General features: G+C 45.8%; 1 protein-coding gene across 3 annotated transcripts in view; it reads left to right on the top strand.

Moving 5' to 3' along the window:
* Positions 1–2,875: 2,875 nt before the first annotated feature.
* The window catches only part of MAPK6 (mitogen-activated protein kinase 6), a 43,399-nt gene continuing 23,007 nt past the window's right edge, over positions 2,876–23,267 (top strand). The window contains exon 1 of one of the 3 annotated variants that reach the window (XM_066341390.1): positions 2,876–3,042. The gene's annotated coding sequence lies outside the window, so the exon portion shown is untranslated. Of the gene's footprint in view, positions 3,057–3,564; positions 3,715–23,267 lie in introns of those variants that run through there. The other 2 variants (XM_066341392.1, XM_066341391.1) reach the window with 2 other exon arrangements.

The raw sequence follows: 23,267 nt of genomic DNA, 5'->3' as shown, positions 1-23,267 counted from the left end.
GACTGACCTCACCTTCATCAGGGTAAAGAGTCTCCTCCTCAACAAGATTACTCCACTATGTTTATCAAACAACTGTTTACTCTTCCAGGCGTGCTTCTTGACCTCCCTCTTTGAGACACTACTAAGACTATCAACATAGTAGTTTCTCTTTGGTGAGCAATAAACCTGGCTTTGCTTGATCAACGGGTTATTTTGGTGGTCTTTGTTGCAAGGAGCTGGCACTACATTTTAAGCTCCTTTTTTTTTTATTCAGTGAGGAGGGGAGGCAGAGAGACTCCCACATAGGCCCCAACTGGGATCCACCCAGCAAGCCCACTAAGGGGCGATGCTCTGTGCATCTGGGGTGTTGCTCCATTGCTCAGCAACCAAGCCCTTCTTAGCCCGAGGTAGAGGCCATAGAGCCATTTCCAGCATGGCGGGGCGGGGGCACACTTGCTCCAATCAAGCCATGGCTGCGGAAGAGAGAGAGAGAGAAGCAAAAGGGGGAGGAGTGGAGAAACAGATGGGCGCTTCTCCTGTGTGCCTTGACTGGGAATCAAACCCTGGACATCCACATGCCAGGCAAACACTCTTACCGGTGAGCCAACCATCCAGGGCTCATTTTAAGCTCCTTGAGGAAAGACACAGTGCTTGTTATTTATTTTCCTCCCCGCTTCCTCCTGGTCATCCAACATTGATGGTGGAGGGAGGAAAGGTGTATTGGTAATGAGGGGAGCCTTGAGCAGGGGCAGTAATGGATACATAGTGATTGCAGGTAGGTAAGGAGCTCTTGTAGCAGAGGCTGTATTCACAAATTAGCGATATTGCAGTTAGAACAAGCCTCCCCTTCTTTTTTTAAAATTTTTTATTTATTGATTTTTAGATAGAGGAGGGAGAAAGAGAATGAAAAAGAGGGAAGAGAAGCAGGAAGCATCACCTCGTAGTAGTTGCTTCCTGTATGTGCCTTGACCAGGCGAGTCCAAGTTTTCCCAACTGGTGACCTCAGCATTCCAGGTCAGGCTTTATCCACTGCACCACCACAGGTCAGACAAGCCTCCCTTTTCTCTTGGTTTTATCAACTCACCATCTCCTCTTACCACCAGATACTCAGATGGTGTTGTTTTATGTACATATAAAAATACATAAAAAAATATATAACATTATATATATATATATAAATTATATAAAACATTTCAGTTCCATCCCAACCACTTAACACTATGTGATCTATGAAGCGATCTTAACCTCACGTTTGAAATTGAAGATGGGCATAAGAATGGATAAGGGCTGCCAAACTTGGTTCTCATTCAGGAAATGGTGATTAAGTCATTGAAAAAAACATCTATGTTGACCTGCGTCTCTATTTTCATAAACACCTACATAAATTTCACATAAACACTGGAAAGACTCCTTGGACTCGGTAAGCCATGATAAAGTAAGTTTGCTTTTTATCCAAGTGGCCCAAGAAGTCACCAATCCCCACTTCTCGTTACGTCTTCCAGTACACCTCTTTGCAAATTCTACACTTTTGTCAAACTAGCCTAGTCCCAGTACCCGCAACAACCCCCACCCCCAAGTGCTCTCCTCCTCCTGTCTTTGCTCACCCTGTTCCATCACAGGAATACCCTCCCCCTCACCTCCTCAGTATGGGTTCCTTTTCATCCAGCTGAAAGGTCACCCGTGGCGACCTCACTTAATGCCTTCCTCCATACCCTCAGGCAGAATTAATGGCCTTCTTAGCACTTGGTCTCTAACACGTTTGCCCTGTAAATCGGCTGTTGCCTTGTAGCCAATCCATCTTCCCAGTCCAGCCTTCTTGTTCCCGTCCCATCCCCGGTACTGGGACGAAGGCCTATGCCTCTTGGATGACCAGTGCCTGCGCATGCTGCGCAGTAAAGTGTCATAAGGAGTTTGGAACCCCGTGCTCTAGTGCGGGGGGGAACTAGCAGCACAGAGAAGGCCCGTGTAAAGCCAGGAACCACAGCCACGGCCACCATCACAGCCGCCCAGCCCATGCAGGTTCGCATTGGATTCGGACAGTCGGTAAAGAAACCATGGAGCCAAAAAACTGGTGGGCCATAGTCTTTAATCTAGCTTGCACCCGGCGGGCAAGTAAAAATACACACTGGGCTCCAAAACCCAGTCACATTCAGTGCTCACAAAGCTACTGATTTATCCGAGTTTCCTAGAATCAAAGGTTTCTAGCTCACCAGACTTATTCTCCTCAGTTCCCCATCTTCTTTCTTATCCCAAATACAAACTCTACACAAACTGGCATCTCACTCAGCACTCCACCATCTTGGCTGTTTCTCCTGGCCTCCTCCACGTGGCCTTTTTCTGCTCTCCTCTGCTCTCTCTTCTAATGATAATCTCAGGAACCAAGAGCCCAAAATCCCGTTTTGCCCCCACTTTATACTGTAGCTTCACAACCTCTAATCCAATATACAAAGTAGGGAAGTCTCCAACCCAAAGTCACCTTCTGAGGCATGATTGGATTGCACCACCCCACATCAAAAAGGGTAGGAAAGGCTTAATCCCAAAACCAAGCCCCAGGCTACAAGGATTCCGCCTGCCTTTAGCCCACCCCAACACACATTGCTATCACCTGGGTGACGGCTTCCTCATGTTATCTTTAACAAAGTGAGCATAATACATTTTATCTGCCCAACAGCCCGTCTTTCCACCTTCTCGCCCAGTCCCAGCCCCAAGCCCAGCCCTAGCCCAGCCCTAGCCCATGTGGCTGACCGGCCTGCGTGCCTCTCCCGCCACCCCCACGGCGCGGGAGGCCCAGTCACCGGCGTTGGAAATTCCAGCGCGTGCAGACAAGAGAGGCTGGCCGGGGGCGGGGGAACCCGTGGAGTGAGCCTGTGACGTGGGGGGCGTGGCGCCAGGAGACCCCGCCCCTTCCCCTCGTCCTCTCTCGCGGTTCGGGGTTACATGGCGGCGACTGCGGCAAAGCGAGAGCCTCGGAGACGCCGCTGCCGCCAGCACAGCCGGAGACCTGAGCCGACACTGGGGGCAGTCCGCGGGCCCCGCACTCCCCGGATGAGTCGGAGAAGTCCCGTGAGTGTGTGTGTGTACGTGTTTGGGGCGCGCTGGCCGGGCGGCTCGGGAGGGCGCCGCGGCGGGCCCGGCGGCGGCGGAGCCGGCTCCCTCCTCCATTGTGTGTGACCCTCCGGCGGCCGCCGCTCAACAAAGGCGCTTTTGTTCCATCTCCCGCGCACTCCCTGCCCGCCCGCCAGCCCGCCCGCTCGGGCCTGGCCGGCGCATCCCCGCGCGGGCCGGCGGGCCGGGGTCCCCGCGTGGGGCCGGCAGAGCGGCCGGCGCGCCCCTCCCACCCGGCACGCCCCTCGCCGGTAGCCGGTCCTGGTCCCCGCCGCGCCCGCTGGCCCTGGAGCCCCACGTGCTGGCTGGGGCACCTCTGCCCGTGGCGGCTCCGCAGGTTCGAAGCCCGGCCTGGCCGCGGCGGGCTAGGGGCGGCGGCCGGGAGGGGCGGCCCGGGGAGCATGAGGTGGCGTGGAGTCTCGCCTTCCTGGCACGCTGCCTGTCGACAGGCTCCCGCGTCTCCTCCCCCATCCCGTTCCGGTGACTCGGCCTCAGCTGACTCCTGCCGGGCAAAGTCTCCACTGGACTCGGCACACTGCGTAGCGCGCGCTGCTTACCCGGCTCGTCTTAGAGCCCTGAGGTCCTCTGCCCAAGTTTTGAGTCTGTCCCTAAATGCGATCCAGAAAACTCGTGAGTCTTAATTCTTAATTTCCTCCCTGCCCTCTACTGCAGCCTTTCCGTAGCCGCGTTGGGGACCGTGAGCGTATCTGTGAAAGTATCCAGATGAAACTTGTTTTCTCAGTTCTCTATAAAAAGGGCCGTCGCTGTGCATTTTTATCTGATTGGTGAGGTGCGTTGAAAAGTAGAGGTGTTTGGCCGCCCTTTGTTCCTCGTTTCACTAAGACTCGACTGGTTCAGGTGTTAGGTTAGGTAGGAGCTCTGTGAAGCACGATCTTTTCGATGCCTTTTCTGTTTTTTCCTTTGCTTGCTTATTGGGGAAAACTCCAGTGGAGGGAACTGGTGATGTGGAATTGAAAGCCTACTGCGCAGATTTGCAGAAAAATTCGTATTCTTTCCATCAATGATAAACATGCCCTTAAAATAAGTCTCAATATTAACTTTTTTTTTTTACAGTTACAAGATGATATGATATGTTAAAAAAAAATTAACAGAAAACAAAATGGAGTGCAAACAGCTTCAAAATAGTTTTCTGATTGCTTGATTCTTGCCTTGATATTTTTTAAAGTTCTGATACCTCTCTTTCAACGTTGGGAAACAGACAGAAAAAATAATCTGACTAGATGAATGTAGGGTCCAAATAGGAGATTGAACATCTTTTAAAAATTTTTATTTATTCATTTGAGAGAGAGATGCACGCACAGAGAGAGAAACATCGATTTGTTGTTCCACTGTTCCACTTATATATTCATTGGTTGGTTCTTGTATGTTCCCTGACTGGGGAAAATAAGTTTGAATTGGGTGGAATAAACTTCACATATCTTTAGCACATAGTTGTTTAAACATGTTTATGAAGGGCTTGCTGTGTGCCAAGATCTGTAAAATCCTTTCACATATGTATATATGTTACATCACTTAAGTATTGCCTTGTGAAACTTGTAAAATTGCTATTGGTATCCTAAAATCTAGGAAATGCCAGATTTGAGCAGGATGTGTTTTATCATCCAGGTATTACCATTCAGAAGAGAGAAAAAAATACCCTCTGGGAAATGGAGAAACCTTTATGTATCACCATATTTTGGAGTTCACTTATTTGCTTTTTTTTTTGTTTTGTTTTTTTTTGTGTGTGTGTGTGTGTGTTTTCCCAAAGTTAGAAGCAGGGAGGCAGTCAGACTCCTGCATGTGCTCGACCAGGATCCACCCGGCATGTCCACCAGGGGGCGATGCTCTGCCCATCTTGGGCGTTGCTCTGCTGTGGCTGGATCCACTCTAGCACCTGAGGTGGAGGCCATGGAGCTGCCCTCAGCGCCTCGGCCAACTTTGCTCCAGTGGAGCCTTGGCTGCAGGAGGGGAAGAGAGAGAGAGACAGAAAGGAGAGGGGGAAGGGTGTAGAAGCAAATGGGTGCTTCTCCTGTGTGCCCTGGCTGGGAATCAAACCTGGGACCTCCACATGCCAGGCTGATGCTCTACCGTTGAGCTAACCGGCCAGGGCCAGAGTTCACTCATTTGCAAAAGAAGATTAAGAGTAGTGTTTGACTACTTTGTGTAAGAATCTAGAGAAGATCAATTTGAAGATCAGTTAATTTTGCAATAGAAAAAGCACATGATCTAATAACAAGTGCTTGTACTAAATGTTTTACAGTGTTTTGCATAAGTTCATTTAAGCATTGTGAGAATTCATAACTGACAAAATGGTAAAGTTTGCTGACTCAGGGTACATTGCTGAACGGATTGGGGTCAGGTAGGAGGAAACTTGAAGTGCTGCAAGTCTGAGTTGCGTGGTGACTCATCACGCAACTGACTGCTACTGGCCTTTTAAAATACACTGGGTTTCTTGTTGTTGTTTTTTTAATGATAGGCTAAAATGTTTCTGTCCACATTATAATTCTCACACAGGGAGGAACCACAGTTTCTCTTTAAAAAAAAAAATAATGGCTTCTTAAATTGCATTTTAGGAGGTTATGGTATATCCCACAGGTGGAATTTTGTAACATTTGTTGAGAAGAAAGATAAAATTGCTGGTCAGTTGCTACAATTAAATGTTGGATCCTAACAGTTCTTTTGATTATTATTGAGAGAGATTTGTATTTACAAAGGACAGATAGTACTTTTATGGTGTGAGTAGAAATTAATCTTATGTTTTCATTGGTAATGTAAAAGTTATCTTTATAATATTTAGGAATTCATTTAAGTGGTGTAAGTACAGAAGTATTTAATCCAAACATGAGCATTTCATTCTGATGGATTTATATGATACATAGTATTTCCTTCTGATCTATATGAATTTTCAGTTTTAATAAAAACAGCTTGAAATGGGTATTGTTATAGGTACTTTTTCTTTTTTCTTTTTTTTTCAGAAACAGAGAGAGGGATAGACAGGGACAGACAGACAGGAACGAAGAGATGAGAAGCATCAATCATTAGTTTTTCGTTGCGCGTTGCGATACCTTAGTTGTTCATTGGTTGCTTTCTCATATATGCCATGACCGTGGGCCTTCAGCAGACCGAGTAACCCCTTACTTGAGCCAGCGACCTTGGGTCCAAGCTGGTGAGGTTTTGCTCAAACCAGATGAACCCGCGCTCAAGCTGGCGACCTCTGGGTCTCGAACCTGGGTCCTCAGCATCCCAGTCTGACGCTCTATCCACTGCGCTACTGCCTGGTCAGGCGGCACTGTTTTCATCAGTCTTTTTAAAAGATAAGCTGAATGTACAGTTTCCAAATTTAGGGCATACACCCAACTTTGGTAATTATGACATTTGACTGATTTTAAAAAAGTAATTATATAGCAGGTTGGCTTAAAATAAGATTGAGGAAAAAAAAATTAAGAATAGCAGTTTTAAAAATAAGAAAAGAAAAAACTCCCCATTTCCTCATTTTTCATTTTATGTTTTCTCAAAGTGACTTAAAGAGTTTTGTGGGCAATAAAGTGTAATTTTTAATATTTATTTATTTATTTAATTTTTCTGAAGTGAGAAGTGGGGAGGCAGAGAAACAGACTCCCACATGTGCCCAACCAGGATCTACCCGGCATACCCACCAGGGTGTGATGTTCTGCCTGTCTGGGGCAGTGCTCTGTTGCAACCAGAGACATTCAAGAGCCTGAGGCAGAGGCCATAGAGCCATCCTCTGTGCCTGGGCCAGCTTTGCTCCAGTGGAGCCTTGGCTGTGGGAGGGGAAGAGAGAGACAGAGAGGAAGGAGAGGGGGAGGGGTGGAGAAGCAGATGGGTGCTTCTCCTGTGTGCCCTGGCCAGGAATCGAACCTGGGACTTCCACACGTGGGGCCGACATTTTACCACTGAGCCAGCTGGCCAGGGCTTTGTCTGTGTATTTTTAATGTCTCTTAAAACTTTGGAGAGATTCTGGAAGAGCATTGTATGATTTGTATAGAGGAACTTTAATAAAGTTTAACACAAACCTTTTTTTTTAATTTGGTGAGAGGAGGGGAGGCGGAGAGTCTCCCACTCTACCCTGACTAGGATCCACCCAGCAAGCCCACTAGGGGGCAATGCTCTGCTTATATGGGGCGTTGTTCAGTTGCTCAGCAACCAGTCTCTCTTCTTAGCACCTGAGATGGAGGCTGGGAGCCATCCTCAGTTCCTGGGGCCAACTCTCCAATGGAACCTTGGCTGCAGGAGGGGAAGAGAGAGAGAGAAGCGAGAGGGAAAGGGGTGGAGAAGCAGATGGTTGCTTCTCCTGTGTGCCCTGATTGGGAATTGAACCCAGGACATGCACAAGCCAGGATGACACTCTACTACTGAGCCAGTCGGCCAGGGCCAGTTTAACTCATACTTTAAAATATATTTTCTACTAATGGAAATACAAACATAAAAGCATTATAGATTTTCAAAGCATCCTGTCACTTAGAGATTAAACAACCACTTCCATTGTTTGTGTTTTAAGAGTATAGGTTGTTAGCTGTATGCATAATACAGAATTCAAAAACAAACTGGATTCATAGCCTGTCTCTTTTCTGTGAGGTATATTGCCTTATGAAATGGTGAACCTTACCACTGCTATCTGGTTCCTTGTTCCAGTTGCCTACTTGAATCATGTGTTTTTCTAGGGCCTCTGTTGAAATAGAAGATGCCTCAAAAGTAAATTCTTTGTGGCATTGTTGGCTGTCTCCTGTCAGCTCCTTCAGCCTGTTTTGTGGGCTGTTACATCACTCTATAGTCTACTAGTGTTATGGGGATTTTGGTCAGTTTATTGCTCAGAGCCATTACTGAGATGGCAAAAACAACAATAATGTTATTGTAGTTAACGGTTTTTTCCAGGGAGTTGTTTTTTATGTGGAGCTGATGCTTTTAAGGTAGCAGTGTAGGCTGCCATCTGCATTGTTTTTTTCTCCGTGAACTGCATATTTGGAAACTTCAGTGTGCCCCTCTGATAGTTTTTTAAATGTTTGTCTTTCATGCATGCCAGCCTTTTAAATCCATTTCTGAAAAGTTGTACAGAGATTGAATATTTATATAGTAAATAACATTTTTTTCCATTGATTTTCATTTAAATTTGATATTTCATTTTATTGGTAAAATGGTACCAACCATTGAACCACTGGCTGCAGGAGGGGAAGAGCGGGGGAGGGAGAAGCAGATGGTCACTTCTACTGTGTGCCTTGACTGGGACTCACACCTGGGACTTCCATATGCCAGGCTGATGCTCTTATTCACTGAGCCACTGGCCAGGGCCTCAAGTACATTTTCAAGAGTTGTCTTTGTATGCTTTCTCCGCATTTCTTTGCTCTTTAGCCTACTCTAGGTTGGCTTCTAGCACCATCTCACCACTGAAATTGTTCTAGTCAGGGTTAGCAGTGAATTACATTAACCAAATCCACATTGCAGGATCTTGCAGCATTCATTATAGTTGACCACTGTTTTCTGCCTATTTATTGCTTCTCTTAGCTTTTGAGACTGGTCTTCTTGTTTTTCTCTTACCTCATACATTGTCAACTTTTTTTCTCTCTCTTTTTTTTTTACAGAGACAGAGTGAGAGTCAGAGAGAGGGATAGATAGGGACAGACAGACAGGAACAGAGAGAGATGAGAAGCATCAATCATCAGTTTTTCGTTGCGACACCTTAGTTCATTGATTGCTTTCTCATATGTGCCTTGACTGCGGGCCTTCAGCAGACAGAGTAACCCCTTGCTCAAGCCAGCGACCTTGGGTCCACGCTGGTGAGCTTTTGCTCAAACCAGATGAGCCCGCGCTCAAGCTGGTGACGTTGGGGTCTCAAACCTGGGTCTTCCGCATTCCAGTCCTACGCTCTATCCACTGAGGCACCGCCCAGTCAGGCATCAACTTTTTTAAAAGATTTTATTTATTGATTTTACAGAGAGGAAAGAGGTGGAGGGAATGAGAAGTATCAACATAGAAGTATCAACTCGTAGTTGCTTTACGAGTTCAGGGGTCCCAAAACTACGGCCCCCGCGGGCTGCATGAAACCCCCTGAGGCCATTTATCCGGCCCCCTGCTGCACTTCTGGAAGGGGCACCTCTTTCATTGGTGGTCAGTGAGAGGAGCATAGTTCCCATTGAAATACTGGTCAGTTTGTTGACTTAAATTTACTTGTTCTTTATTTTAAATATTGTATTTGTTCCCGTTTTGTTTTTTTACTTTAAAATAAGATATGTGCATAGGGGTTTGTTCAGGTTTTTTTTTTTAGCTTTTTTTTTTTTCTGAAGCTGGAAACGGGGAGAGACAGTCAGACAGACTCCCGCATGCGCCCGACTGGGATCCACCCGGCACGCCCACCAGGGGCGACCGCTCTGCCCCTCTGGGGCGTCGCTCTGCTGTGACCAGAGCCACTCTAGTGCCTGGGGCAGAGGCCAAGGAGCCATCCCCAGCTCCCAGGCCATCTTTGCTCCAATGGAGCCTTGGCTGCGGGAGGGGAAGAGAGAGACAGAGAGGAAGGAGGGGGTGGGGGTGGAGAAGCAAATGGGCGCTTCTCCTGTGTACCCTGGCCAGGAATCGAACCCGGGTCCCCCGCACGCCAGGCCGACGCTCTACCGCTGAGCAAACCTGCCAGGGCTGTTCATAGTTTTTTTTTATAGTCCAACCCTCCAACGGTCTGAGGGACAGTGAACTGGCCCCCTGTGTAAAAAGTTTGGGGACCCCTGCTTTAGTTGTTCATTGATTGCTTGTCGTATGTGCCTTGATCCTGCAAACCCAGGGTTTCAAACTGGTGAACTCAGCGTTCCAGGTCGACACTATCCATTGTGTCACCACAGGTCAGACTACCTTGTCATACTTTTTAAGAGGCTTCTCTCCTTTCCTGCTTCTAAGTATTGGTATATCCTAGAGTTCAATTCTGGGCTTTAGTCCCTTCTCTTTCTAAATTCTTTCCCAGGTGGTCTCATTCAATTTATTGTTTTAAATATAGTATGCACATGGCTAATTCTCAAATTTATTTCTGGTTTAGACTTCTTGCTTGAGCTACACTTGCAGTATTTGATTGCCTGTTTGATTTTACCACTCAGTTATGTAAATAGACATTATCTAAATAGACTTAACATTTCCAAAATAGATCTTCTTCCCTATTGTTCTTCTCCTGTCTTCCTCATCTCAGTAATTGGCACCCAGGAGTTACACCTGAATCAATCCTTTTGATCTCTTATTCCTCTTATCTACTTGATTGTTAAGTTTTCTTTTTTTCTTATTTTTTATTTTTTTATTTATTTTAGAGAGGAGAGGGAGAGACAGAGAGAGAGAGAGACAGACAGGAGAGACAGAGAGAGAGAGAAGGGGGGAGGAGCTGGAAGCATCAACTCCCGTATGTGCCTTGACCAGGCAAGCCCAGGGTTTCGAACCAGCGACCTCAGCATTTCCAGGTCGACGCTTTATCCACTGCGCTACCACAGTCAGGCTCGATTGTTAAGTTTTCTTGATCTCCAAAATATCATTTGAATCTGTCTCCTATTTGACATCTTTATTTCAACCAGCCTAGTCTCAGCCACCATCATCTCATGGACCTACTGAAAGAGCTTTTAACTGGTTTCTGCTTTCATTAAACTATCTTCCGTTCATTCTCTTCCCAGTAGCCAGACTTTTTTTTTTTTTGGAGAGAGGGACAGAAAAGGAGAGAGATGAGAAGCATCAACTCCTAGTTGCATCACTTTAGTTGTTCACTGATTGCTTCTCATATGTATGTGCCTTGATGGGGGTGGGGGGACACGTAGGGTTTGCCATCCAAGCCTGTGACCCTTTGCTCAAGCCATTGATATTTGTGCTTTAATTCAGTGACCATGATGAGAACATGTCGATAATCCTACTCTCAAGGTGGTGACCCTGCGCTAGAGCTGGCAACCTTGGGGTTTGAACCTGGAATCTCAGCATCCCAGGTTGATGCTCTATCCACTGCACCACCGTTGGTCAGGCCAGAATCATCTTTTAAAAATGTAAATGAAACCATGTCAATTGCCTAAAGCCCTTTAATAAGTTTTCCTTATCTCTTAGTTATAAAATTTAGATTCCTGCCCCATGTGTTCCTTTCAGCCTATCCAATCTTACCTCCACATTAGTCCACCCTCCCTTTCTTCAAGTTGCTGTGGTTACACTGGCATCTTTTCTTTTTCTTCAAAATACCAGGTTCTGTCTTTGCCGCTTCCTCTGTTGGAATGTTCTTCTCCCACTTCTTAGCACTGCTAGTACCTTCTCATTTAGGTTTCAGCTCCTTAGATGGCAATTTCCCAGCCACATAATCAGCACTTGATCATATCTGATGTTATGTTATTTTACTTGTTAGTCTTTCTTTCTTTCTTTCTTTTTTACAGGGACAGAGAAAGAGTCAGGGAGAGGGATAGATAGGGACAGACAGACAGGAACGGAGAGAGATGAGAAGCATCAATCATCAGTTTTTCATTGCGACACTTCAGTTGTTCATTGATTGCTTTCTCATATGCCTTGAGTGTGGGCCTTCAGCAGACCGAGTAACCCCTTGCCCGAGCCAGCAACCTTGAGTCCAAGCTGGTGAGCTTTTTGCTCAAACCAGATGAGCCCGTGCTCAAGCTGGCGACCTCGGGGTCTCAAACCTGGGTCCTCTGCATCCCAGTCCGATGCTCTATCCACTGCGCCACCGCCTGGTCAGGTAGTTGTGACACTTTAGTTGTACTTGACTGCTTCTCAAACATGTCTTGACTGGGGGTTGGGGGGTCTAGCCAAGCCAGTGACCCCTTGCTCAAGCCTGTGACTATGGAGGTCATGTCTATGATCCCATGCTCAAACCTGTGCTCAAACTAGTGACCTCAGGATTTTGAACCTGGGTCCTCAGCATCTGAGGTCGATGCTCTATCTACTGTAGCACCACCTAGTCAGGCTTTTTTAGCATTTCTTGTAGTGAAAGTCTGCTGAAGACAAATTCTGCTTTTGTGTTTTTGAAAATATCTTTAATTCTTCATTTTTGAAACATTTTTCCTAGATATAGAATTCTGGATTGATGGTTTCTTTTTTTTTCTCTTTCTTTTTTTTGGTCACTTAAACCGTAATGTTCTATTGTCTTCTGATGTTCACTACTTTTAGTGATGCGTCAGTCGTCACTCCTATTGTCTTTCCCTAGTATGTACTTTTTCTGTTTTCCCTGATTGCTTTTGAGTTGCTTGTTCTGCCCTTCCCCCATTTTCAAGTTTGATTATGATGTGCTTATTGTATGGGTTTCTTTGTATTTATCCTGTTAGGTTCATTGATTTTCTGGGTGTATGTGTTGATGTCCTTTATCAGTTTTAGATAGTTTTTGTTTATTTTTTCTTTATATACTTATATACTTTTGCTCCATCAGCTTTCTGAACATTGGGACTCTGCTTTTCAGCCGTAGCTACCAGCTCTTTGGACTACTTAGACAGGTTTTTTGTTTGTTTGTTTTCCAGTCCCACCTTAGGTTTTCTTTACCTCACATTTTTTGCAGTGTTTCCTTTTTACTAATTTATTGGGGTGACATTGATTAGTAAAATTATATAGGTTTCAGGTGTACAACTTTATAATACATCATCTGTAGTTTGTATTGTATGTTTGTCCTGCCAAGTCAGTGTATTTCTTTGCCTTTTCAGAGTGCCTCAAGGGATTTATCTCCTGCTTCCTTTTGCTGTCCCCCACCTTTAGAGGGTATCTGCCTTGGACATGGTGGAGGCTCCTATGCTTCATGAGATGCCCTCAGCTTTCCTGCCATGCCCTTAGACTGTTTTTTTTCCCTTTCTTTTTTAAAGATTTTATTTATTGATTTTGGGGGGTAGGGTACAAGAAGTAGTTGCTTCACTCTAGCTGTTCATTGGTTGCTTGTTGTGTGTGCCTTGGCAAGCCCAGGGTTTCGGACCAGTGACCTCAGCATTCCAAGTTGGTGCTCTGTCCCCTGCACCACCACAGACCAGGCACCTATAGCCTTTTGCACTCAATGAAGACCCATGGGGAATAGTTGGCAGGGTGGCTTGTAACTGGTCCTTCTCTGAATTGATTTGTAATGTGTTACCTGAATTTACATGTAGCCATTAAAAGTTGGTTATAAATTTGTCTGGCTTCTTCTTTTTTTTAAATTTTATTTGTTCATTTTAGAGAAGAGGTGGGGCATGGAGGAACAGGAAGCATCAACTCCCATATGTGCCTTAAGCAGGCAAGCCCAGTGTTTCGAACTGGTGACCTCAGTGTTCTAGGTCAATGCTTTATCCACTGCGCCACCACAGGTCAGGTTGTCTGGTTTCTTCTTAATTCTATTAGTGGAAATTCTTTGTTCTCTTGCCACTTTGCTAAGAATGAGAATAGCCATGGTCTCTTCTCTTATGAAGAACTTGACATTTTCTGAAATTTTATTTAGATTTCTTTGCATCCTTAGCTGTTTTATTTTTATTTCTTTGTACTAGTTTAAATTTACTTACTGATTTTACAGAGAGAGGAGAGGGACGGGGAGCGAGAAGTATCAACTCATGGTTGCTTCACTTCAGTTGTTGTTTGCTTGTTCCTTGTCATATGTGCCTTGGCTGGGCAAGCCTAAGGTTTTAAACTGGTGACCTTTGCGTTTCAGGTCAACACACTGTCCATGTGCCACCACATGCTAGGGTATTTTTGTTGTTTTTTTAAAAATATATATATATATATATATATTTTTTAGAGAGATTTTATTTATTCATTTGAGAGGAAGAACAGAGACAGAGAGAGAGAGAGAGAAGGAAGGAGGAGCAGGAAGCATCAACTCCTATATGTGCCTAGACTGGGTGAGCCCAGGGTTTCAAACCAGCGACTTCAGCATTTCCAGGTTGACACTTTATCCACTGCGCCACCACAGGTCAGGCCCATGCTAGGGTGTTTTAAAAGCTGATTTTGTGCCTGGTCTCTGGTGGCGCAGTGGATAAAGGATTGACCTGGAATGCTGAGGTTGCTGTCTCAAAGCCCTGGGCTTGCCTGGTCAAGGCACATATGGGAGTTGGTACTTCCTGCTCCTCTACCCTTCTTTCTCCTTCCTTTCTCTCTCTCTCTCTCTCTCTCTCTCTCTCTCTCTAAAACATCAATAAAGTCTTTTTTAAAAAAAGATTTATTAAAAAACTGATTTTGGCCTGATCAGGCGGTGGCGCAGTGGATAGAGCGTCAGACTGGGATGCAGAGGACCCAGGTTTGAGACCCCAAGGTTGCCAGCTTGAGTGCGGGCTCATCTGGTTTGAACAGGGCTCACCAGCTTGGACCCAAGCTCGCTGGCTCGAGCAAGGGGTTACTCGGTCTGCTGAAGGCCCGCGGTCAAGGCATATATGAGAAAGCAATCAATGAACAACTAAGGTCTCACAACAAAAAACTGATGATGGATGCTTCTCATCTCTCTCCGTTCCTGTCTGTCTGTCTCTGTCTATCCCTCTCTCTCTGACTCTCTTCTCTGTCCCTGAAAACAAACACACACCCTGGCCAGTTGGCTCAGTGGTTAGAGCATCGGCCTGGCGTGCAAAAGTCCCGGGTTCGATTCCTGGCAGGGTTTTTTTTGTATTTTTCTGAAGCTGGAAACGGGGAGAGACAGTCAGACAGACTCCCGCATGTGCCCAACCGGGATCCACCCGGCACACCCACCAGGGGGCGACGCTCTGCCCCTCTGGGGCGTTGCTCTGTTGCGACCAGAGCCACTCTAGCACGTGGGGCAGAGGCCAAGGAGCCATCCCCAGCTCCCGGGCCATCTTTGCTCCAATGGAGCCTCGCTGCGGGAGGGGAAGAGAGAGACAGAGAGGAAGGAGAGGGGGAGGGGTGGAGAAGCAGATGGGCGCCTCTCCTGTGTGCCCTGGCCGGGAATCGACCCCATGACTTCTGCACGCCAGGCCGATGCTCTACCACTGAGCCAACTGGCTAGAGCACAAAATTGATTTTGTAGTTTACTTATCTTGTCATGATAAGGGTGAGCGTAAATAAGGTGAGCGTAATGGTGTCTTTTACCATTCAGCGTTCTAATTAGAAATGGGAATCCTGAGTCTTTCATTAAAGTCATAAAATTTAGAGCTAGAAGAGACTGTAGAAATCATAGTTTTTACTTTTTTTTTTTTTATAGTTTTTACAGGAGAGAGAGAGAGACAGACACAGGAAGAGTGAGACATGAGAAGCATCAACTTGTAGTTGTGGCGCTTCAATTGTTCTTTGATTGCTTCTCATACATGCCTTGACCAGGGGGCTCCAGCTGAGCCAGTGACTGTGGGGTTATGTCAGTGATTCCATGCTTAAGCCAAATGAGCCCGTGCTCAAGCCAGCGAGCTCAGGGTTTTAAACCTGGATCCTCAGCCTCCCAGGTAGACACTCTATCCACTCTGCCACCCCTGGTCAGACGATATCATATAGTCTTAAGCTACATACTTTATCTGATGAGGAAATGAGACCTAGGAATGTGAAATGTTTTTGTTGCCAGCTTATTAGTCACAGATCCTGGCCTAGATGGCAGATCTTTTTGACTCTTTTTTTTTTTTCTTTTAATATGGGCTTAGTGAAATCAGACAGGAATTTTTCAAAGCACCAGATTCTAGTGTGAATCTAAGAGGGAACTTATACTGTTATTATTGTTATTTGCAAGCTTTTATCAGGTCTGGAGAAAATAAACAAAGGAGGAAGGATATTCCAGAAAAGTTATATGCCGTTTTTTAAATTATTTTTTTTAAATAGGGGACTCTCGCCTGACCTGTGGTGGCACAGTGGGATAAAGCGTCGACCTGGAACACTGAGGTTGCCGGTTCGAAACCCTGGGCTTGCCTGGTCAAGGCACATATGGGAGTTGATGCTTCCTGCTCCTCCCCCTTCTCTCTCTCTCTCTCTCTCTCTCTCTCTCTCTCTCTCTCTCATTCCTCTCTCTCTAAAAATCAATAAATAAAATAAAAAAAAAATCTTTAAATAGGGGACTCTCCAACCAAGCAGGTGGTTCTTTCTGTTCATTTGATCAGAGTTCAGAAATGTTTTCTGTAGCCTTATACAATGTAGCCTTTAGATCCTCACCAGAGTTGGCTCAAAATTATATTTGATATGCTGTCTGGAAAGCTGTGATGCTAGATACCCTAGACCAGGGGTCCCCAAACTTTTTACACAGGGGGCCAGTTCACTGTCCCTCAGACCGTTGGAGGGCCGGACTATAAAAAAAACTATGAACAAATTCCTACGTACACTGCACATATCTTATTTTAAAGTAAAAAAACAAAACGGGAACAAATACAATATTTAAAATAAAGAACAAGTAAATTTAAATCAGCAAACTGACCAGTATTTCAATGGGAACTATGCTCCTCTCACTGACCACCAATGAAAGAGGTGCCCCTTCCAGAAGTGCAGCGGGGGCCAGATAAATGGCCTCGGGGGGCCGCATGCGACCCGCGGGCCGTAGTTTGGGGACCCCTGCCCTAGACCCTGCTAGGATGAACTGAAGAATAGTAAAATCAGTAATGCCAAGGTCTTATGTGTCTTCATGATACCTACTTGATATAACAAACACTGATAGGATTTTTATTTATTTTTTGTGTGTGTGACAGACACAGAGAGGGACAGATAGGGACAGACAGGAAGGGAGAGAGATGAGAAGCATCAGTTCTTTGTTGTGGCACCTTAGTTATTCATTGGTTGCTTTCTCATACGTGCCTTGACTGGGGGGCTACAGCAGAGCAAGTGACCCCTTGCTCAAGCCAGCGACCTTGGATTCAGGCTGGTGAGCTGTGCTCAAACCAGATGAGCCTGCGTTCAAGCCGGCGACCTTGGAGTTTCGAAACTGGGTCCTTTGTGTCCTAGTTAGACGCTCTATCCACTGCGCCACCATCTGGTCAAGCACTGATAGGACTTTTTATAGAATCCCACTTGTCTGATTATTAGGACTATTTCAGTGGCACAGTCCTTCTCCATTACCTCAGCGGAACAAATAGGCTATAGCAAACTGTAATGTTTTTGTTTCTTCAGTCTGAGGGGGTTGAAATCAATTGTTGTCTTCATGTGTGGCAGACATATGTGTTCACCATAGGGTGTGGCTTCTGGGGGAGTGCCTGGAAAAGAAAATAACATATCTAGAAGTCATCAGTAATGTTTCCCCATGGTAGGCAGAATGATCAGATTCTCAAAAAATTGAGGGTAGAGCTTGTCTTTTCCAAACTTCCTGCTGTCAAGAAGTGTATGCTGGCCCTGGCCGGGTAGTTCAGTTGATTAAAGAGCACCATCTTGATATGCCAAGTTTGCAAGTTTGATCCCTGGTCAGGGCACATACAAAAATCAACCAATGAATGCCTAAAGAAGTGGAACACAAATCGATGTTTCTCTTTCTCTTCCTTCTTCTCTCTCTAAAACCAATAATAATTTAAAAGAAGCATACGCTTCTTACATTAGTTCATTCAGTAGTTTTTAAGTTGTTTACCAAGTACCAGGTACTGTGCTCAGAAAATGTCAATAAAATTACTTAATCCCAAACCATTTTAAAATAGAGCTACAACAAAGGGGAGAGGGAATGGTGCCCTGGAAAATGAAGAATAGAAGATCTGAAGAATGGTGATTAAATTAGATTGGGGAAGATGGCAAAAGACAAGAAAAGGAAAATACTAGAAAAGAGAGGAGAAAGAAATAGTGGGACAGGGAGGAATCTGCTATGATGCTCTAGGACAATGCAGCCCATGAGGTTAGACTTATTTGTCTGTTTTGCTTTTTGTTAGCCCTTGCTATATAGCTTAATGCCTAAAACAATGTCTGGCATATGGTAAGCACTTAGTAAGTTTTTTGAATAAAAATATGTAATGGATGGATAGAAGAATTAAAGCTGTTTTACTAAAAGTTGTTGAAAACATCTTGGTTTTCTCTGCTTCTGGGACCATGTTGGGAATGCATTTCCCCACTCCCTGGAAGTAGAAGTGACTGTGTGACCAAAGGTAAATAAAATGTGACTAGAAGTGGTGTGTCATTTTTGGATGTAAGCTTTAGGCACCATTGAGATATTTTCGCTGTCTCTTTCCCTCACATTGAGTGGCAGTGGTAGAGATGGTAACTACTTCAACAGCCTGGATGACCATTTTGTGGGACTTATTGCATGAGCTAGACTTAAGTCACTAAGATTTTGGAGTTACTTGTTACAAGCCTATCCTGACTGCTACAGAAATTTTGTTTTTCTTCTTTTCCAAGTTAGAGGAAGAAAGATAGAGAGACAGATTCCTGCATGCACCCCAACCAGGATACACCTGGTGACCCCCATCTGGGGCCAATGCTCTGCCTATCTGGGTCCATATTCACAACTGAGCTATTTTTAGCACCTGAGGCAGAAGTTCCATGGAGCTATCCTCAGTGCCTGGGGCTGATGCACTCAAAGGACTTGAGCCATGGCTGTGGGAGGGGAGGGGAAGAGAGAGTGAATCAGGAGGGGAAGGGGCAGAGAAGCAGATGGTCTTTTCTCCTGTGTGCCCTTACCAGAAATTTAATCCAGGATGTTCATGTACTGGGCTGATGCTCTGTCCACTGAGCCACCAGCCACAGGGCCTGGTGTTTTAATTTATTTTTTTTAAGTTTTGCACATTTACTTTTTTAAAATTCAGTTTGGAGAGGAGAGAGAGAAAGGAAGGGGGGAAGAACAGGAAGCATCAACTCCCATATGTGCCTTGACCAGGCAAGCCTAGGGTTTTGAACTGGTGACCTCAACGTTCCAGGTCGATTCTTTATCCACTGTGCCACCATAGGCCAGGCTGGTGTTTTAATTTTAAGGTCCTACATGCCACCCCAGATTCCTAAGATCATTCACTAAAACTGATTTGCCCTGGGCCTCCTTGAGGTCCAAATCCTGAGAGAGATTCCTGATAACTCCTAGAACTATTCTACATTAAGAGCAAGGGCTTTGTCAAGAATGCATATGAGCAAGCAGTTAAGCTGTAGCCTTTGCCTTCTCTGCCCTAGAAACTTAGCAACTTTAATGAGAGCTTGAGACATGATTTTAGGGAAGAACAAATTTTCTGTAACAACGTCTCTCAGTGCCAGGGTTAGGAGATAGTCCTGGGTGAATATACGTAGAACCCAACCTTTCCCTTCTCTCCAATAGCAACTGGATTTTGGCTGAGAAGATATGAAGCTGGCTGGATTCCAGTTAACTCAAATTACTCACTTGACCCTGGAGAAGAGCAAAATAGGCAAGAGTTGTTGAGGGAGGAGGGGGAGAGCTGTCACTGAGTATGATCAGGCCAGATGACCCATATCAGCATTTAACCTGAGAAGCTCCAGAGTGGAAGATGGAAGAGAGAACCAGAAAAGTAACCTTTATGTTTAAGGCCCTCATCTGAAGTTTGTTTTGCATATCCAGTCTCCTTTACTGGCTACAGGCCAAGTTGTAACTGGATAAGAGGGGGGGAAAAATCCTTTTTCTATAGAATGGAGGTGATTGGGGGTGATGGCGCAGAGTGAAGTTATTCTTTTATTTACTACTTTTGCATTTTATAATTCTACTTCATACAATTAGGCTTGACTTATAGTACCTGTATTTCTCTTGGTCTGGAGGCTATGCTAAATGACAGAAAGCAGGAGGTAATTTAGGGAAGAGAAGAGTACTTGATGAGATAGTTGTGTCTAATACAGTTTCAGGGAACTGTCTTATAAACATAGGAAGCTGGTAACCAGACTGGGCTTCATAGAGAGCTTTTATTTCCATGTGGTGGATCAGTGAAAGAAGACCACTGGTAAAGTATAAAGCCAACTTTGTTCTTAAAAATCATTGCTTGCACTTCATTTTATTCACTAAATTGTTAAAAGCAAAACAACATTGACTTAGCTAATTAAAACTTAATGATCTCTCTCCAAGCAACACGGTGTATGCACTGAGGTTGGTAGTAATGGATAACATTTGGAGGTAGAGAAATTGGAAAGATGCTGGAAGGGTCATTTTAAGTTACTATGCCATCATCGTTTTCCTTTTCTTTCCTTGTTGACATGTAGTGAAAAGTGCAGAAGTAATACAGAGCCTTAACATTTTCTTGAGTGTAAGCCTTGAACTTTGCTTTTATGAAGTTAAACATGAAAGGAGGTGGGGACATTTCTAGAAGTTGATGTAGATGGAGAATGCTCTGATTGGTAACTTGCTGGTACAGTTGAGTCATATCTGCATGTTTTAGTGATGCCAAGGAGCTCTGTGATTGATGTGAAAATTGGAGGTGGTTGGAGAGATCAGGATTTGGAATGTAACTACTATGAGGGTCAATTGGATAAGGAGCAAGCTGTTTTCATGGTCATTCACTAACTGAGCATGGGAAGCTTCTGCCTTTTTTTATGGCTCTTAGAGGCACACACACATCCTGACTCCCCCCCCCCCCCCCGCCCCCAATTAGGACAGATCCCGAATGTGTATGCTCTCACAGCATTTTGTACCATTCCTTGGTACCACTTGCCCCCTAAGCATTCCTCTCTTTCTTGTGTTACTTTATTGTTTGTCTCTAGGCATACCATAAACTCCATGAGGGCAGGGCTCAAGTCTATTTTTACTTACCATTTTATCCCAGGTATATCGATCAGTACATAATATATAATTAGCAAATAGTTGCTGAATGGAGGGAGTGTGACTAAATTTGAAACATTTATTGGATCTACTTTATTCATCCTGCAGAGTTATAACATTAACTCCACCTTTCTGATGAAGGTGGGGGTTACTTGCCAAGCTCCTGGATGAAAAGGTGCTCCAATAGCTTTTGATCTAATACAGGGGTCCCCAAACTTTTTACACAGGGGGCCAGTTCACTGTCCCTCAGACCATTGGAGGGCCAGACTATAAAAACAACTATGAACAAATCCCTATGCATACTGTACATATCTTATTTTAAAGTAAAAAAACAAAACAGGAACAAATACAATATTTAAAATAAACAAGTAAATTTAAATCAACAAATTGACCAGTATTTCTTTTTTTTTTGTATTTTTCTGAAGCTGGAAACGGGGAGGCAGTCAGACAGACTCCCGCATGCGCCCGACCAGGATCCACCCGGCACACCCACCAGGGGCGATGCTCTGCCCATCTGGGGCGTTGCTCTGTCGCGACCAGAGCCACTCTAGCGCCTGGGGCAGAGGCCAAGGAGCCATCCCCAGCGCCTGGGCCATCTTTTGCTCCATGGAGCCTCGGCTGCGGGAGGGGAAGAGAGAGACAGAGAGGAGGGAGAGGGGGAGGGGCAGAGAAGCAGATGGGCGCTTCTCCTGTGTGCCCTGGCTGGGAATCGAACCCGGGACTCCTGCACGCCAGGCTGACGCTCTACCACTGAGCCAACCAGCCAGGGCCCTGACCAGTATTTCAATGGGAACTAGAGGCCTGCTTTTGGCTAATGAGATGGTCAATGTCAGGTTCCATATTTGTCACTGCTAGCCGTAACAAGTGATATGATGCACTTCTGGAGCCGTGACACTTGCGTCCTGCGACACCAGAAGTAGTACTGTACGTGAGGGACGCTGAGCTTTGCGGCACTGCCACATACAGAACTCCAGGAGCACAGGATGTGGACCTCTCACTGACCACCAATGAAAGAGGTGCCCCTTCTGGAAGTGCGGTGGGGGCCAGATAAATGGCCTCGGGGCTGCATGCGGCCTGCCAGCCGTAGTTTGGGGACCCCTGGTCTAATGGATAAGAAGGATTTTTTTTTGTTGTTTTTTTTTTTGTATTTTTCTGAAGCTGGAAACGGGGAGAGACAGACTCCCGAATGCCCCCGACCGGGATCCACCCGGCACGCCCACCAGGGGCGATGCTCTGCCCACCAGGGGGCGATGCTCTGCCCCTCCGGGGCGTCGCTCTGCCACGACCAGAGCCACTCTAGCGCCTGGAGCAGAGGCCAAGGAGCCATTCCCAGCGCCCGGAGCCATCCTTGCTCCAATGGAGCCTCGGCTGCGGGAGGGGAAGAGAGAGACAGAGAGGAAGGAGGGGGGAAGGGGTGGAGAAGCAAATGGGCGCTTCTCCTATGTGCCCTGGCCGGGAATCGAACCCGGGTCCCCCGCACGCCAGGCCGACGCTCTACTGCTGAGCCAACCGGCCAGGGCCTGGATAAGAAGGATTTTAAAGAATACTACTCATAGAACAATGAGGCAGATCACTGCTGTTGTAAATAATGGGTTCTTTATTTTCCCAAATATTTTTATTGGTGCAGTCCTCACTGTCTAGTGGCATTACAGTTTGTGTGTGTGTGTGTGTGTGTGTGTGTGTGTGTGTGTGTGTGTGTGTGTGTGTGTGTTTTGTTGTTTGTTTGGTTGGTTTTTTTCCTGAAATGAGAAGCGGGGAGGCAGAGAGACAGATTCCCACATGCGCCCAACCTGGATCCAGCTGGCACGCCCACCAGGGGGTGATGCTCTGCCCATCTGGAGCGTTGCTCCTTTCCAACAGGAGCCATTCTAGTGCCTGAGGCAGAGGCCATGGAGCCATCCTCAACGCCCAGGCCAACTTTGCTCCTTTGGAGCCTTGGCTGCAGGAAGGGAAGAGAGAGACAGAGAGAAAGTAGAGGGGAAGGGTGGAGAAGCAAATAGGCGCTTCTCCTGTGTGCCCTGGCCAGGAACCGAACCCAGGACTTCCACACACTGGGCTGACACTCTGCCTCTGAGCAAGCTGGCCAGGGCCTGGCATTACAGTTATATTGATAAAGATTACCTTCTCTCTTTAGAATGGTCTCATATTTCTAAAGTCTGTTCAGGGCTTTCAATGTAGTCCTCATCTGAATTTATAATGAGGACTCTGCAGTTCTCAGCATAAGCACAAGCTCCTATCTTCCCCAAGATGGTCCCACCCCTTTCCAAGTGAGAGGGGAGATAGAGACAGACTCCCACCCAGCAACCCTTGTCTGGGTCCAGTGCTCTGCCCAGCTGGGGTCATACTCACAACCGAACTATTTTTAGTGCCTGAGGCTCCATGGAGCCATCCTCAGCACTGGGGCCAATGTGTTTGAACCAATTGAGCCATGGCTGTGGGAGAAAAAGTGAGAGAGAAAGTGGAGGGGTAGAGAAGCAGATAGTTGCCTCTCCTGTGTACCCTGACTGGTAATTAAATGCAGGACATTCACGCACCAGGCTGATGCTTTATCACTGAGCCAACCAACCAGGGCCCCAAAGATGAATTTTTACCCACGGTCTACCCCTTTTAGTGCTGATCACTCACTGAGATTTCTGAAAAG

This window comes from Saccopteryx leptura, chromosome 6 (genome assembly GCF_036850995.1).
Source record: "Saccopteryx leptura isolate mSacLep1 chromosome 6, mSacLep1_pri_phased_curated, whole genome shotgun sequence".
In the NCBI taxonomy this organism is placed as follows: Eukaryota; Metazoa; Chordata; class Mammalia; order Chiroptera; family Emballonuridae; genus Saccopteryx; species Saccopteryx leptura.
Note: the sequence above shows the minus strand (reverse complement) of the source record. Positions and strands in the feature narration are given on the sequence as shown.